General features: G+C 36.6%; 1 protein-coding gene across 4 annotated transcripts in view; it reads left to right on the top strand.

The window, feature by feature from the left end:
- LOC102880776 (integrator complex subunit 6-like) overlaps window positions 1-13,846 on the top strand; it is a 62,246-nt gene that overhangs the window by 1,267 nt on the left and 47,133 nt on the right. The window lies entirely within an intron of this gene.

The raw sequence follows: 13,846 nt of genomic DNA, 5'->3' as shown, positions 1-13,846 counted from the left end.
CCCCAGCCACCGGCCTTCAAAGATTAGACTACTGCTTTTGCACTTTTGCGGTCTTTAACCCACCCCCTCCCAAAGGGAAATCTGTCGGCTGAGCAAGTCTCCCAACCCCCAGACTGGAGAAACTCTTCGTTTCTTCTCCGGAATTGGTCTGGCTAAACCCAGCTCTCGGTTACCTTAGCTACTGTTAGTGTTTCATTGGAGACATACAGAAGCTGCGACGGGGTGGGGCGGGGAGATGTCCCAGTTGGAACCCATAAGGGGCAGAGCTTTTTAGGGACCTGGCCTACCTATTTACATCATAAATTAGGATTGTTTTAGACATGTAGGGATTTATCCAGGGCAAAGAAAAGAAGGAAGTGGAGGACTCAACTGCGCGCAATTACAGTAATCAAATTGGATGATTTGATCCACAGGACTCTGACTTACAAGAGAAAAGTAGAGAGGAGGACTTCACCTCCGTGCGGTAGTTAATATATGTTACTAATGGCGAGGAGATAAAGAACCGCTTTGTCTGCAGTGACTCGATAAAATAGAACTCAGACTTAAATCAACCTGCATAAGAATCTTGCTTGCATATTGAACCTTAAAAAAATATTACCATAATCCTTGAGGTCTTTTGCTAGATGCCTTCTGTTTCTCAGAATTATCTTTATAGTGCTGGGGAGGCGCCGGCTGGATGTGTTGTAATTCGTTTCAGCCAAGTGAGGTATTTAAAAGAGTGGAACCTACCAAACTGAATAGTTGGCTAAAGAGAGTGTTCCTTCAGAGATAAAACCAAAGATGGAAAACATTAGGGGAAAAAAAGGAGGCTTTAATTTTGTAGCTAGTAGGTTCAGTGAACAGGTTGATTAGTAGGTTCTCCTTAAAACTGGTTTTGATATTTTATTTTCGGTTTTTGGTATTCTAGAAAAATGGAGCAAGAAGACATCTTTCAAAGTGCCATCATCTTTTTTAAAATGTCAGTTTCCCAAAAGGGTGTGACTGTTTCTTCCAACCTAGAAAGACAGATGTTTGTACATCCTAAGTCTGAAGGTCTACACCCTTTGAGTACTAATACAGATAAGAACCCACCATTTGTAGTGTGGCTATTTGAAGTACTCCTTAACTGAAGTAGTAAGAAAAAGATAAACTCTAAAGCACTGTGACTTTTTTTTAAAGGAATCACTTATTTAGCATTTTTCTGAATGCTGTGACTCATAATTTAAAAATGGGTTTTGAACAAACTCATACAGACAACAGAAAAATATTTTTATTAAAATATTGGTTTAAAAAAGAACAAAAGAAAGATAACTGGTTAATTTATCATAGTTTTCCCTTTGATAAACTACAATAAGAATAAGTAAAAACAAAATTGGTTTTGATTTATAAAACTTTCATGGCAATATTTACAGAATCTTTGGAAAGGAATAAGAAAGTCTCACCGTCCTCTTAACAACCATCGTTACATCTTTTTACCTAGCATCGTAATCACAGTGTCCATATTGCTTTGTATTCTGCTTGTTTCACCTATAGTGTCCCATTAATTATTACACACTGCCACATAGTCCCCACACTTAAAATTTTTAGTAACTGTGTCACTTATCTATGGTATTTTAGAGGCTCGAGATAGTTATATGAAAAGAGGGGGGAAATTGGATTTTGTTTTTAGTGAAAATATCATCTGTTAGCACTTTTTATCCTGCCATCTTATATACTACATTTTTTCCCCTAAAGTAAAAAACATTCTTCCAAGTTGAGTTTGATATTTTTTCCTTATGTATGGTATGAGAAGATACTTTCTGTAATTCTTTTAATTACTAATCATTAGTTATCTTCTTATTTAGTCTTATGCTTTTCCAAGGTTATTCAGGTTTTTTTTTTTATTTTAATCTTACGTGATGACTACATGTGCTAGGAAATGGTTAATGATCTTAATGATATTCTTGTTGTGTTGCTATCTACCTGAATTACTAATGATATGCCATAGTTTGGTAGCACTTTCTTTTTCTGAGTCTCTTTCAGCCACTCCCTCCTGCCTACTCCCAACCTTATTCTCAGCATGTGGTTAACTATTTGTTCTTTTGCTGTTAGGATCTAGCCATTTTGGAAGGTCTGCAATTTTAGAACAGCTGGTGAATTTTTCTTAAAATTTAGTTGAGTCTTTCACTTGCTAATAGCTGGGAGCCATAAATGTCTGTTTTTTGTCACACTGATTATCAAATAGGTCTTTCTTTGATTGTCAGCAGACATCTTAGTTCCTACTTAAAATTTCACTCTTCATTAGCAGTCCGAGGTCCTTTCAGCAAAGTGATGTTAGATAGAGTTTGATTTGTAGCTTATTTTTCCGCAGAATAATGGGAAGTATATTTTTCAATTCCTCTATGGTTGGAGAGCCATTGTTCATCTCTTCCTAAAATAACTGCTTATTTCTCAGGTCTTCATTATATCCAACTTTAAACACTACAGAACAATTTTTTTTTCTACTAGAAGATTTTGTTCTATTGGTGTCATAATAGTCATAAGCTGTGTATTTGGTTGGGAGTTTTGTTTTTTTTTTTCCGTAATAGGCATGGAAATATTCCCAGTATATCACTTACAAGCTCTGACAATAAATCTTGTTGTGAAAAGTTACTGTGACGAAACTTTTCACTAATGTATACTGTTGAGTATGTGAATATAGTATTTCACCTAAGACTTAGTAACTTACTGTACACTCCTTAGGACATGACTATGTGCTCTTTTAAAATTAGTCATACCTGTTACTAGTAGTCAGCTTTGCGTGCATGGAATTAAGTTTGATTTGGGGACCATATAAAAAGCATATGAAATGCAAGCATTTTGTGCTACATCTGTTTCAAGTGTTGCTTTGCAGACAAGTTTTATACATCATGTCACAAGTGTTAACATTACATTTATACAATGGTATCTTTAGTGTACACAGCTAGGATGAAACGCTAATATTTTAAAATTCCCAGTACATTCTTATAAGACTAATACATGATTTTTAAAGGCGTTTTTTTTTATATAGTTCTTAATAGTTCTATCTGTGGTTCTACTGTCTTGTGTGTTTTGTTTTGCTATGAATCATGATTTCCTTTTATTCAGTGAATAGCAGAGGCAAGCTCATCACAACTAGTAACTCTGAGAAAATTGAAAGCATCAAGAAGAAAGTGAGCCAGGAGATTGGGGTATATAATAATAAAAAGATTCAAAATAGTTTGACGTTTTAAGCTACTTTCCTTAAATGATTTTTTTATTGAAGGAAATACTTTTAAATATAAAACCGAGTCACTTTTCTATAAATAGCCAAAACACGTGTATAAATAGTGGACAGGTTTTTTTTAAAAAATGTTTTTTCTTTTCTTTTTTTTTATAAATAGGAAGAGTTGTTTCAATGAAACATCCTGAGTCTGTAATTTGAAAACACAGAACATTTGAAAAAGTGAAATTTTCCCTTGAGTGTTGTGTTTTCACATCCTGTAGCTTAACTTTGCTTACTGGTATCTATCTGCATACCTTCGTCAATGTGTATCAGTAAAAAACATTTTTTGGATTACAGATTTAGGAAGTAAACTTATGCTTTTTTATGATCTGTTCCAAACATTTATTAGTATTTTAACTAAGGGATAACTTTTTCATATGCCCATGAGTATATTTTATAAGGCTTATTGGGAAAAGAAGCAACTTTTAGGGGAGCCTTTTATTGTCATCTAAAGCTAAGTAAGTGCTTTTCGGTGAAACAGTAGCAACGTGGCCTGTGAGAGCAACGTGAGACAATAGAAGGTGCATTTAAAACTCAAAAGGCCACAAGGTGGTACATCAACTTTTATTATGAATTGTTTCTCCCCTGATCTTGCATCCTTTTCACCTTTCCCATTGGCCATTTGAAGTATGTGATGATAGTTATTTTGAAGTAATAAAAGGAGAAAATACCAACAAAATAAAAAGGCAACCTACCAAATGGGAGAAAATATTTACAAATCATTTATCTGATAAGGGATTAATATCCAAAATATATAAAGAACTCATACAACTCAATAACAAAAATATCTGATCAAAAAATGAGCAGAGAATCTGAATAGAAATTTTTCCAAAGAAGCATAGAGATGCCCAACAGGTACATGAAAAGATGCTCAACATCACTAATCATCAGAGAGATGCAAATCAAAACCACAATGAGATATCACCTCACACCTGTTAGAATGGCTGTCGTCAAAAAGACAAGAGATAAGTGTTGGCAAGGAAGTGGAGAACAGGGAACCCTTGTGCACCGTTGGTGGAAATGTAAATTGTTCAGCACTATGGAAAACAGTATGGAGGTTCCTCAAAAAATTAAAAGAGAGCTACCATACAACCCAGCAATTCCACTTCTAGATATTTATCTGAAGAAAATGAAGACATTAACTTGAAAGAGATATGTACCCTCATGTTCACTGCATTATTTACAATAGCCAAGATATGGAAACAAGCTAAGTGTCCATTGATGGATGAGTCAATAAAGAAAATGTGTGTATAGCCACACACACACGATGGAATATTATTTGATCATAAAAAGAAGGAAAGCTTGCTATTTGTGACAACATGAATGAACCTTGAGGACACTATGCTAAGTGAAATAAGTCAGATGAAGAAAGACAATATGATCTCACTTATATGTGGAATCTTAAAAAAAATACTCATAGGTACAGAGAACAGGTTGGTGATTGCTAAAGGTGAGGGTTGGGGGTGGACAAAATTAATGAAGGGGTCAAAAGTATAAACTTCCAGTTATAAAATAAATGTCACGGGGATATAATGTACATCATGGTAACTATAGTTAATAATGCTGTATTGCATATTTGAAAGTTGCTAAGAGAGTAAATCTTAAAAATTCTCATAAAACTTTTGTTGCAAGTATGTACAGAGACAAATGTTAATTAGACTTATTGTAATGATCATTTTGCAATACGTAGAAATATCAAATCAATATGTTGTACACTTGAAACTAATATGTTATATGTCAATTATACCTAAATAAATAAGTAAATGCTTACGGACATTTATCCAACCTATGAATTAAATATAGTTTACTGGAAAGAATTTTAGGAATGAAGTACTCTGACTGGTAGCTCTTTTCCTTTATACAGGTGTAGAATGTGGAGGAACTTTAGTGAAAGCTTAATACAAATAACCCTTCATCCCTCATGTATATACCCCTCTCTCTGTACTTTTGTTTGTTGTTTTGTTTTGCAGTGAATAAAATATTCCTGGTTTTATTTTAAAAAGGAAGAAAAGAGGAGATTTATTGGTAGAAGACTAGATCTTTGGGCAAGAGAGTAATTACTATCTTCAGAATAGGTACCTACTGCAAGGTGACTGGGGAGCGCTAGCAAAATTATGGAGTCCTGTCTGTTCTGTACCCTAACCAGGGGTCCCCAACCCGGTACCAGTTCGTGGCCAGTTAGGAACAGGGCTGCACAGCAGGAGGTGAGCAGCAGGTGAGCAAGCGAAGCTTCATCTGTATTTGCAGCCGCTTCCCAGTGCTGACATCACTGCCTCAGCTCCACCTCAGATCATCAGGCATTAGATTCTCATAGGAACACTGGTCCCTGGTGCCAAAAAGGTCCCCACTGCCCTAAACTTCTCTTGTATCCATTCATTCTTTTTCCTCCCTTGCTTCAACCTTCATCATTCCTCACTTAGACCATTGTTGCAACAACCAATCAATTGGTCTCCCTACTTCAGATCTTGCTCTTCACTGATTCTTGCCCCTTATTGCCAGATTGGTTATTCTTAAAATACAATAAAGCAAAATAGAAAGTCATTCCCCTACTAAAAATCCTTCAGTGGCTCTCCATTACATTTCAGAATAAAATCCAACTTCTTAGCCTGGCCTCCATGGCCTTCATCATCTTCTATCCTACCTTTCCAATAGTGTCTCTCCATTCTCTTCTCTTCTGTATCTCAGGTTTCAGCCACAGTGAGAAGAAATGAAGCCGTCTTATCCAAACTCACTCTGTTTCTTGCTCCTGTATTGTTGCTTGCAGCTTGCTTCTTGTAGATATTGCTCACTCTGCCCAGGACACATCGGTTGGCCTGATGTGCCTCAGCTCTTCACTTTACATTCTCAGAAGTCATCCTGCTCCTCTGGCCTATGTCTACTCCAAACAGTGTAACAACTCTCACTGTGATCCCTTAACACTTTGTCCAGATCTTAACTATAGCACTTAGCATTCTATATGGTGATTATCAGTGTTCAGGCTGGCTTCCTTAATGTGAGCTCTTTAAGGGTACGCATTTGAACTTCTGTATATTCGTACCCCAAGTACCTAAAGGAATGCTTAGATTTTAGTAGGCATATGATAAATGGATGAAAAGTATTTCAAGCAATATGTGTGAAGTTACCCAGTCTCCTTTCCCCCTCCCATTTCCACTACTCTTCTCCAGGGGTTGAAATCATTAACAATTTGATATGTTTAATGTTTATTACAGCTAGCATTTTCATTTAGATTCAGGTTTATAATATGGTAGAATCCTGTTTTTTACAAGATCAATGTATATGTATCCCCTTTCCTTTGTTTATTGAAGTATAACTTATGTACAGTAAAATACATAAATCTTAACGACTTGATGCATTTTTACGTCTTTGTACATTCATGTAACCACTACCACAGGCCAAGATACAGAACGTTTCCCTCAATCCAGAAACTGCCTCTTGCTTATTTGTGCAGTCCCTTTCTCCCCTGCTGGTAACTGTTGGTCTGACTTTTATCACCAATGCAGTGATTTGATAAAAATGGTGTTTCTGGAAGATAAGTCTGACAGTGGATTGCTACTACAGCACTTTAGGCATTCATTTACCATGTGTTCAATGAGTACCTTCTCTGGACCAATCTTTATTATATGTGGTGTGGATGTGGATGTGGATGTGGATTAAAGTGTGGGAGATGTCAAGAACAGTGGACTCTTAACCAATAGATTGGAGGGGGTATGTGCAGGACACAGGGAGGAGTCAGTTTATCCAGTCAAGATTGTAACTAGTTGAGATTGGATCACAAAAGGGCTTTGAAACCTACAAGCTAGAGTTTATACATCTCTCCCGGCGTAAAGAGCTATGATGTGCATTTGAAGAGAAATAGGGCAAGTCTTGTTGTCTGTGTGCTTGTTTGGTTATTATTACATAGAAGCATACATTGAGGTGGGCTGGGGAGAAGGAAGAGCGAAAAGTAGGGGAGACCCAAAAGATGTAGTCAAAATTGCCTAGTTTTGCATTAGTGCTGGCCACTTGAGAGCTTTTGGCCTTGAGTTTGGGATTGGGGTGGGAGGGATGACAGAGGGGCAGGGTCACACATAAGGAAAGGGCAAATATTGTCCTTTTCAGTTTGCCTTTGCTTCAGAAAGATAATTAGAACTGCTTAGGAGACAGAGTCCTTCATTTCAGGGTGGCCAAACATGGCAGCTGTTCCACATCCCAGGGAGAAATGTGCTTTCCAGGGAAGGGCAGGATTGAAGGACTCTCTGTATGGAGGAAGAGGGAACAGGGATGAAGAAGGGAACCCAGTGATTTAAGTCCTTTAATGAAAAACTGTTAGTAAACATGGCCTCCAGTTCCTTTTCACTGAGAGTTTAAATAAGAGATCCAGGCGGTCCCTTTGGGTGCCTGTTGGAACCTTGGAACACACTCTCTCCTGGGTAAAATGTTCTAAACAGTGATTAGGTTTCCAGACCTTCCTCCCCAGGAAAGCTTTTTAACCCTTAATGTCACTTATCCATAGAACCATTGTGTTTGTTATTGTTTCTACTGGGAAATGGATTTGTTTCCAAGGTGATTTGTTAAAACCACATCCTTCCCCACTTCTTCCTCACAGCTAGGGTGGGCTAGTGGTCCCAGTGAGGGGTGGGGACATTATAAGGGCTCTGTCAAAGAGTCAGAAGGGCTGAGGTGGAAATGAGGGTAGGCATGACTCTTTAAATATACCAGTCATTCATATTTCAGATTTGTTGTATTTACTCCGTTTGGTACAGCATCCACTAGCCACGTGTGATTATTGAGCACTTGAAAGGCAGCTAGTCTGAATCAAGATGTGCTGTAAGTGTAAATAAAACACTAAAGTTTGAAGACTTGGTACAAACATATATAAAATGTCTCATTAACAATTTTTATATCGATCACAAGTTTAAACAATATTTTTATATATTGAGTTAAATAAAATATATTATTAATTTCACCCTTTTTTTTTTTAAATGTGGCTACTTGAAAATATAAAATAACATGTGTGGCTTCCACTATATTTCTCTTTGACAGCAATATTGGCCTGTATCCTTTCTTCAGATATTTCTGATGTTCATATCCTAGAAATTGCTTCCAAAGGAGGATCCTTTTTCTTGAAGTTCTATTTAAAATGAACAACACCATAATAGACTCGTTTATGCATGAAAGGTTGTAACACAGTTCAGAGTTGATGGATTGATAACCCTTGGTTCTGGAGCAAAATATGAAAGCATCCCATTCTTGTTTGTATTAAAAGCCAGTTATTTGCTAAGACTTTTGGATGTAGTTGGTGATCCAACTGGTTGGGTTAGAAGTTTTTTCCTGGGCTAAGTACAATAGAAGATGTATGTGAACTCCTAATATAACTACAGTAATTCAGAATTCTGTTTGTAATATTTACTTACTAAATGGTTCATGCTTTTAGTGCTAATAGAAATATGTTACATATCCCTTATTAGATTTACAGGAAGAGTATTCATCAAGAAAAGGATAAAAGATAAATTCTCAAGCTTGGCATAATATAAAGCCTAAGAAACAAAGGGGAGTTTGTATCACTGCTCTTATTAAATGCTTTCTTGACATTCCTTAGCAGAGCCCCTGTCTTATATCATGGGAACTCATCAGTAGCATTAAAAGAAGGAGAGAGGTCCAGGTCCACAGGACAGGAGGGCTCTCATGATTATTGCTTTCTCTAAGCTCAATTCTCCTAATGGGGATTACAGAAGTGAGTGAGTTATTTTCTGTTACTGTAATGGCTTCCATTTAAGGAATAATACCAATGTTAAATTCTGAGGCTGGGTAAAAGTAGAAATGTGCTGATGAATAGCATATATAGGAATTGGAACCATTTTATAGCTCTAGTTTTGGATCCTCCTAAAACCCATCTTATAGTAAAGGTATTATTTGGATTTTACAGATATGATTTATATCTACTTCCTTGTAGTAATGAACGATAATATAATAGCTTTCTAATGATAGCAGCTGATATTATTGAGTAATGCTTATGCACAGGGCCATGTGCCAATGAATATAAAGTGCTTATTTCATTTATCTTTCCAACCAGCCTAAGTCTATTATTATCCCCATTTAACAGATAAGGAAACCAGGACCCAGAGAAGTTAAGCAACACAGCTGAATAGTAACCAGGTCTGTCTCTATTCTAGAGCCTTAAGTAATGAGCCACTTCATTTTTCCTATCAATCATAGTAGAACATTACTTTTAATAACTTCTCACTGGTATTTTCTCATTATGACATATGTCCTGGAGCCATGGTTTTTAGAACTGTCATGCTGTTGTTTATTGTTGCTTTTGATATAACAGTGCTCGGTATTATAGCAGGCACTCGGTGAATGAAAATTATTACCTCCAGTGTTACCATTTTTATTATTTCTCTATTTTTAGGTGAATATCATGGTGCATTTGTTTGTGAAATACTTTGGCCTTTGATGTCCCACAGTTATGCCCTTGCTCAGGGACAGATGTGGAGTCGTTGGGACTCTAAGCTGATGGAACTTGAGATGGTGTTTTTATGTTGGGGTTAGAGTTTGAGGACTAGGGGCCTAAGCTGAGTGGGCCCTATAGGTTGAGTGGTAGGCTTGAAAGAGCAACAGGATAGTCTTTGGCTATCTAGTAGTCTCCAGAAACTGATTTGTCATTTTCACTTTATCGGTCTCCTGATAAATGTTTTTCTTGTAAGGAAAAGACTTTCAATGAACTCCACAGTAATCATTTAGTTTCTCCTAATCTACAACCTGCAGGTCGAGGCAGAAGTGGTTTTGGAAAAAGGCCTGAATGTACCATACCACCTTTGCAGAGTTTTATATATCAGCCTCCCTTAACAGTGCAGTCTTTATTTCATCCAGATCTCCCATTCTTCTTGAGCCATACCACTGCCATAACCAGATAGCTTTTTTTTCTTCTTGCTTAGGTTGGTAAGGGATGGATTTCAGAGAAGGAATGGAGATGCCACCAAATCAGCCACTAGGGGATTAACCAGAAAAAGTTATATATAAGACTTTTGTGTTGATGTGTCAGGTATTTGTAGAAAAAAATAGAGTTCTATATCTTAAACCATATTCACCTGATTAGACTATTCATTAATGGCAGTTGCTCTTTCATTAGTTGTATCCTGCCCTATAGATTGAGTAGTTTAGTAAATAGTACCAAAAGCCAAACTCAACTTGAATGCTATTGAACAAGAAACTTGAAATATTTACATGTGTGCAAGTAAGGAATAGTACTAGTAAGAAAAATATGATTTATTAAGGTCTTAGGATTTACTATATAGCTACTTGGGCCAATTTACTAATGTTTATTTTCTTTTCCTTTGACTATATTTGAAACCGTTAATACTCATTCCTTCCAGAAACTCATCACCTTCTCTATTCTGTTTCTCCACTCCTCTCTCTGATAATTTTTCCCTGTCTTTAAAATTCTTTCCCTTCATGAATACATCCTGCCTCATTCATGGTTTCAAATAGTCCTCTTACACTGATGCCTGTCCATCTTTAGCTTCTCATCTAGGCATCTCTAGCTGACTATAAAACATCTTTACCTGACTATCTGACCTGACATCAGCTCATAGATAGCATGTCAAGACATCCTTATGGCTCTAAAGCTTATCACCTCTTCCATATTCCCCATCTTTTCATCACCCAGGATTGAAAACTAGGCATTATATAGCATTGATCCTGTCCTTTCATATTCTTTTAAGGCCCATCTCTCATCCCTTTGAAATGTCTCTTACATGTGTTCCTTTAACTCAATTTCTGCTGTCATCATTTGAGTCCAGGTCCTGACCTTTTATGCTTTGACCACTATAACAACCTTCTATGTGGTCTCTCAAGTGCCTCCCAAATTTCGACTCTTTCTCCACACCAATTGTAAACTTCTTAAAACAAACAAACAAACAAACAAACAAAAAACCTGATTTCATCATATCATCCCCCCTTCCCAAACCTTCAAAGACTCCCCATGCGGATGAATGCTATTCTGAATTCTCTGGGATCTGTTCCTTGTGTCTATATAAACTTATTTCCCATTATTTCTTCATAGGAGCCCTGAGCTTCAGCCAGACCTGTCTCTTCCACCCCGAGTTTGTCTCTCCATTCCTCTTGCCTGCCTTTAGAACATCAGTTAACCAAAGGAAGGGGAGATATAGAGCCAAGAGAGCTGGAGGCTCTGGGGAAGGAGAGCAAGGGAACTGAAAGCATTCCATTAATGGTGTGACCTGAGAGAAAGGATGCCACAGAAGGTGCTTTAAAGTGCTATGCCAATGATGAGAAGTTGCAGAAGGATGGGGGAGAGAGGTGCAATATAACCTTGAGTGGTTGATTAGCCTGAACTAGACCAAATGTTTTGATTTAGACTGGCCTGGAGTTGCTGTTTAATCAGAAGCCCCAGTCTCTCTTTGCATTTGTCTCTGCAGAAGTAAGCTCACATAACTAGATAGTAGAAATAAGATTCTAAGGAGAATAACTAAGCTTTAATACAGCCATGGCATTGGAAAATTGGAAGTCACTCTTTTTTATTTCTTGTAGGAGAATGCTGAAGATATGTGGAGCAATGCTCTCCATTTTTCTTAAAAGCTTATATATGCGTATAGAGATTGTTAACTCCATTTCATAGTGATGTTTGTGAGCTGTACGTTAGAAGTCTAAGTCTAGGTACTTTTATAAAAATCAGATTTTAAAAATGTATTTACTTTCATATTCATGAATATTTATTTTTATAAATTATAAGTATCTCTATACTAACATAATTTTTTAATTTTTTTAATTTTTAAAATTTTTATTATGGTGACATTAGTTAATGAAATCCAGTAAGTTTCAGGTGTCCCATTCAACAGTAAGGCATATATATATTGCATTGTGTGTTCACCGCCCATAGTTAGATTTCTTTCTGTTACCACATGTTTGACCCCTTTTACCCCATCTACTTCTCTCCTTCCCCCACCCTCTGGTAACCACTGGTCTATTGTCCATGTCCATGAGTCTCTGCTTGTTTGTCCTGTTCATTTGTTGCTTTTAGGTTTATATCCCACATATAAGTGATATCATGTGATTTTCAACTTTTTCAGTCTGGCTTATTTCGCTTTGCATGATTATCTCGAGGTTCATCATTGTTGCAAATGGCAGCATTTCATCTCTTCTTATGGCTGAGTAATATTCCATTGTATATATGTACCACAGCCTCTTTAGCCAACCATCTGTCTGTCGTAGGACACTTTGGTTGCTTCCATGTCCTGGCCACTGTGAATAATGCTGCCATGAACATCGGTGTGCAAATGTCTTTTCAGATATGTGTTTTCAAGTCTTTGGGTTAAATACCCAGTAGAGGGATTGCTGGATCATATAGTAGATCAATTCTTAGTTTTTTGAGGAACCTCCATACTGATTTTAAAAAGTGGTCATAGTACAGCTTGTCTGGTAGATCACACCATCCACTGTCATGTAAATCTGGCAAGATTTGTCACTTCAGCAGGTCTGTAAAGAGTGCTGGGCTAGAAAGCAGGAGACCAAGGTTCTTAGCCACAATCTGCTACTGATCAGGTAGATACATGACCTTGGGCAAGTCACTTAACACTTTTTAGATGTCAATTTTCTTATCTGTAAAATGAAGGGATTAGACTAGATTATTAACATTGTTTCTTCTGAAAAAAGTACAAGGGAAAATTGTATAACTGAAAGGCAGGACGTGGAATAATTGAGGCATGGAATTCAGGGTGATTTCAAAATTGCTTTAAATATTAGAAAAAATTTTAGAATAAACAGTTCATGTGCATGCTTAATGTGCTATATCACACACTTACTGGTTAAATCAGTAAATGCCACTCCATTTTATTGGTGTCATTTCTCTTTACTGCCAACAGTTCAGGACAGAGTCCTAGCAATGATTACCTCTGAAGAGTGGAACTGAGAGTTTGGTGAAGAGAGACTAAACTTATATTTTTGTTGAGAGTTTTAACAAAGAATGTGTGCTACTTTTATGATTTTTTTGAGAGAATTATTTTTAAAAATTTGTTTGGAGGAAAGAGATGCCATATAATCTTTAGAAAGTAATAAATGGCCTTTCTTTTATCTATCCTCTTCAATGCTTTCTGCAATATTTAGGTGGCTTAGTCTCACTCCTATCCTTGTGTATTTTTCCAAGGCCACTTTTTAAAATTTTTATTTTGTGTATGTGTTCATAAAAAGTGTCTCCTGTCTAAATAATTGAACATGTTATCTGCACAATGGCATTTCTGATCATAGATATTGGTCAATAGCTACCATTGAAATTGTCTGAGAGTAAGAGAGGAAACAACATTTTTATTTGAGCAAGTTTGTCAAGTTCTTTGCAACTCTAAGATGTTTTTTCCTTCAGTAGCAGTGCAATTGATTCCTGTACAAAGGAGAAGAGTTTCTAAAATTCAGTTTCCACAATTTATTTTGATGTTATGTTTTCAACTGAACTCCGAGAGGTTTGCTACGTCATAATTTTATCCTAATTCCCTAGGGTAGGAATTGAAAGCTCATAAATGCATTTTGCAGATATTTTAGACTAATTCTTACAATTGTTTATCCACTAAAAAAATCATATTAGGTATTCTAAAGAGACTGGTAACACAAAATGGT

The sequence above is a fragment of the Pteropus alecto genome, unplaced genomic scaffold (genome assembly GCF_000325575.1).
Source record: "Pteropus alecto unplaced genomic scaffold, ASM32557v1 scaffold577, whole genome shotgun sequence".
NCBI lineage: Eukaryota > Metazoa > Chordata > Mammalia > Chiroptera > Pteropodidae > Pteropus > Pteropus alecto.
The sequence above is the reverse complement of the archived record's forward strand: the minus strand, read 5'-3'. Positions and strand labels throughout refer to the sequence as shown.